Below are 4,952 nucleotides of genomic sequence, written 5' to 3' on the forward strand. Positions count from 1 at the left end.
TGTGTGTGTGTGTGTGTGTGTGTGTGTGCATGTATATATATAGAGAGAGATAGATAAATAGATGGATGCCTATATATGATGAACAGGCATATCTAATATACTTAATCACTGCATTGAGTCAGAACAGACTCAGATGATTCTCCATTGAGTTTCTGGGGACGTGAATCAGACAGAAAGAGATTGTCCATCTTTCTCTCTCAGAGCAAGATGTTGGACACAAATCACCAGAGAGGCACAGCCTTTGGTTTAGCATTTCAGCTTTCTACAGATAGACTACACTATCATTTAAAAAAAGCATCACTTATTAATGAAAACATTAACTTCAAGGGGGAAAACTCCACCACTGACTCAACAGAGCAATCTTAGGAAATTGCCTCCCCTTGCCTGAGCTTCCCCTGACTCCACTACACAATTACAGAGCTCTGGTTGCCTAGTGATAAGGCGCTAACGGCGCTGTCACCCAGAAGGCATTTGGTTCAAATCTGCCAGCTGCTCTGCAGCAGAAGGATGGGGACTCTCCTCCTGTGTGATTTACAGCCTCAGAAAATTCACTGGAGGGTCAGTTATGACTTGAACTTGAAAGTACATAACAACACAATTAATATGATAGTGCACGCCCGGGAGATGGCATGGAGGATTAATAAAATGCCCTGGGAGGCACTCACACAGGGTGCAGCACATGGTGATGGTTGTTGTAATATGCTTTCAAGTCGCCTGTGACCCATAGCGACCCTATGTACAGCAGCTCTGAAGCCTGCCCTGTCCTGAGCCAGTCTCATTGTTCTGAGACACCAACTCCCATTGCCCCAGTTACTGTATCAATCCATCTCATTCATCCACGGTCTTCCTCTCCTGTGCTGTACTCTTGTTCATATGTTGATATACAATCTGTTCCCACATAGTCTACATCTCATATCTGAAGATCACTGCAACATACATGGGCTCTGTCAGTTCTCCAAACTGCAAGCTTGGTCCTGGCCTGGACTCCACCCTAGCTGGTGCCTCTATCGAGATTGCTTTCTCCTTCTAGCTCTCTGCATGCTTGGCTCCTTCTCTTCCTTTAAGTCCCAGCTTCAGTATTACCTCTCCAGAGTTCTTCCCCCACACCTTATGTAGGCAGGTTTCTCCTGCTTTTCTCCACATTGACTCTATTCTCTTAAACCACTGCCATCAAGTTGATCCCAGCTCACAGTGATCCCACAGGACAGAGTACAGTTGTCCTGTAAGATTTCCAACGCTATAAATCTTCACAGAAGCAGACTGCCATGTCTTTCTCCCATGGAGCAGCTGGTGAGTTCAAACCACTGACCTTTTTTATTCATGTCAGGGGCTTTAAACCACGGTGCCACCAGGTGTCTTCTCTTTTCGTTCTTCTTGATTGTCTATTTATGTGACTGTCATCTGTTTTGCCATTGGGATTTCTGCTTCCTCAGAGTGTAAACCCCAGGAAATCTGCTCCTACAGGTTACTCAGTACATTAGTTCAACTCATTGCTGTGGACTTAGAACTGACTTGAGTTTTCAGAGGCTGTAAATTACACAGGAGGAGATTGCCCAACTTTCTCTGTGGAGGAGCTGGTGGATTTGAACATCCTGCCTTTGGGTCAGCAGTGTTAACTCCTTACTAGGCAAAAACATCCCTAAATGACTAAGTAAGTAGATAAACTGAGATAGACAAAGGCTGTGCTCCATGGACGGTTTGCTGGCTGCAACCTATGCCTGCATGAGGTTCCCAGGCAGACTGCCAGCTCGGTGAGGGCAAGAATGGGGTATTCTTCCCTCAATTTGTCTTCAGCTGGACCTACTTGCAATGCTTAGTGGGAGGGCCATGACTTAGGGGAAGGCTGGGGAGCAACTCAGCTGCAGTGAGCTTAGCAGGAGGATCCTAACATTGCCCCACAATGCCATGGGATGGTTTCTGGAAATGGTGTTGTGAGTCTGCCACAACCTCACTGGCTTTCCTTTAATCAACATCGTGTCCTGCCATCCACAATCACACAGCTCCCTCTCTGCCGTAAGCCATTGCCTCTACCCGGTCCATGACCAAGAGGGGGTTCCAGGAAGTGCAAAATCCCTGAGTAGTGTGCAAGGCATTAACTGTAGACTAAGGCTTCAGGAATATGATGTACAAAGGATAGAAGAGCTGGCAATGAGAAGTGACACCCACCCACTCAGGTACAAAACAGATGATACTACAAAGCCTTTGGAACTATGGTTCAAATAAAGCAGGTGAGTTTTCTTCGAAGTGCAATGGGAAATCTTTAACAGATTTTAAGATGGTCAATCTCCTTCCCTGAGGTTGATTCACAGCCTCTGAAACCCTGCTAGAGGGTCAGCTGAGTAGGTTCTGACTTGGTGGCAGTGAATTTTTTGTTTTTAAAGGCAAAAGTCAGGTGATATTTTACCCAGGAAAAATTGGCTCAACATGATGGTAATGAATCAAAGAAGGAACAATCCACTACTGAACCAATGAACGGAGACAACCTAGGATCTCTCAGTGCCAAGGTCATACTGAGTTTCACAGTGACATAAAGAGGCCCAGGGCAGCCCACAAACACCAGGATCATGAACTGCAGCCCAGAGAAGACAGGGTGTCAGGCACATTGCTGTGGCAAAGCTAAGCTCAGCTCTCTGGCTACCAGATAAATTCTGTTCAATTTTGCAGACAGGGAGATTCAGAACAGGGAAACCCACTTGATGTCTCACATCCACGTGACTCTCCGAAACTTCAAGTGAGAGCAGTGCTGCACCAGTGACCCTGGCCATATCCATCTGTCCCTAAGTTTCTATGTCTCCACTCCTTCCATCCCCCTTATCCTTTTTGACATGAAGAAGCAGAGGCTCAAAGAGAGGAAGTATTTTCCTAAAACAGAGGGTCCTTGATTCTCATCAGGAAAACAGGTAGATATCAGTTTCCAAACCCCACAAGTGCCCCCAACCAGGAATCATGCATAAACCTCCCAACATCATGCACCTCTGCAGGCACAAGCGCTGCCCTCCTCCTCCCTGGACCACCATCCACCTCCACCTGGGCTCTGCTCACCTGGCTGTGTAACCAGGCATCCTCCGCCCAGAGCAGGGCTGTGGTTTCCTTCGCTGTGTCCTCAGCACTAGCTTGAGCTGCCCATGAAGCCAGTGTTCCCATGAAAGGAGAGGGGGGAGGGAGAAGTGGTCAAGATCACAGAAGCCGGACAGACCTGGGCCCAAGCCCTGACTCTACTGCCTGCTGGACTTTGGACATATCTCTTAGCCACCCTCACCCTCAACCTTCTCATTTAAAAGGTAAAGAAAAACAAAAACACAGAAATTGTATGACTTTAATGAAATAAAGTATGATCAAGGAATAGATCAGTCTCTCCGTCTCTGTCTCTCTCTGTCTCTCTCAAACACACACAGACACACAAACACGCACACACACACAAATGTGAACAAATTGTAGTTCTGTCAGTGTCAAGGATGATAATGAGATGTTAAAAGGAATATATTGACTAGATAAAAAAAGGAAACTGGGATGGATGTTCTAGTAAAAGCCTGACTTTTAAAAACAATTTAGCTGCAGCTCAGCCTCCCACACATCCACACTCATATACACATCTACACTCACACATCCTCCAGAAATTGCACCTCCCACTACTGTGTACACACCCCCGGTGGTAACAGGTGTTGCGGTGAGCAGCTTGCGGCTTGGGTTTTAAGAACTGATGTTGTCACCACGGTAATCCACTCCTCCTCTCTCTCCGAGTGCCAAGAGAAGGGGCTAGGATTGTCTGAGGGAGCAGAAAGAGTATCACGTGGCCAGGTCTTTGGCAGGGCTTGGCAACCACTTTCCTGTAGCCATGGGAGTGATCAGTGGTGAAGGCGTGACGAAGACTTCAATCTGCTCCCACTGACCCCCACAGCAGCAGCGGTAATTTGGGACCTCTCCTCCTCATATTAGGTGTGTCTATTTCCCACCCCACCCCACCCCACTTTATCTGCTAATGTTACACCACCACAGAATGATGGAAGAGACACCCACCCAGCAAGCCCTTTGTCAATTAGGAGCTGAACACCTAGCAGTGCCTGAGGCTGTGGTGCCAATTTATGGGCCAGCGCTCAGGTTACAGAGATGGCATTACCCCAGAGCAGTGGTGCACCCCACCTCCCAACTCCCAGCCATCAGAAAGGGCCGTGTGTGCACACATGTGTGTGCGCTGGTGAACCCTCAAGTGGGCAGACATTCGTGTGCATGAAGCCAGCTCCCAGGCATAAATTCATTCTCTCCAAAAATACACCCACCCGTGAAGTGTGCTCAGCCAGGAGCTAAGCCAGGCACTGAGGGTGTCAAAAAGAATGGGGTAGAAAGAAAAGCCTCACCTACAGGTAAATGTGTGTTGCACTGCTATCCAAAAGGCTGTGCATGTCCCTAGGTTTGGTTCTACCAGGGGCTCCTAAAAAAACAAACAAACAACAGTATCATCCCTTTAAGATTTACAGTCTTGGAAACCCATTGGAGGGAGTCGCCATGAGTTGAAACTGATTCTACTGAGTTGGGGGGGGGGGGGATGAAGGGCAGAATCCAGGCCACCAGAGACATCTTCTGCCCACATTAATCATCTTAGTCATTATTATTAAGATCATGTTGTGTTACTGATATTTTTAATTGTATCCAGCATAAAACATATTTAGCTCAATTTATTAAGTGTTGTTAAATACTATCAAGTTGTGACAACAGAATGATAACACCATTCTCCCAATCTTTACAGAGGGGATGTTATACGTTGTTGTAGTTGTTAGGTCCCGTCGAGTACACTCGCAGCAACCCTGCAAACAACAGATCTAAAGCCTGTCCTATCCTGGGCCAGCCTCACAATCTCTGCCACGCTCGGGTCCGTTGCTGCAGTCACTGTGTCAGTCCACCTGATTGAGTCTTCCTCTCCTTCACTGTCCTTTCATATCCCCACACATAATATC

This window comes from Elephantulus edwardii, unplaced genomic scaffold (assembly GCF_000299155.1).
Source record: "Elephantulus edwardii isolate Elephantulus edwardi_28Jun2011 unplaced genomic scaffold, EleEdw1.0 scaffold00064, whole genome shotgun sequence".
Classification (NCBI taxonomy): Eukaryota; Metazoa; Chordata; class Mammalia; order Macroscelidea; family Macroscelididae; genus Elephantulus; species Elephantulus edwardii.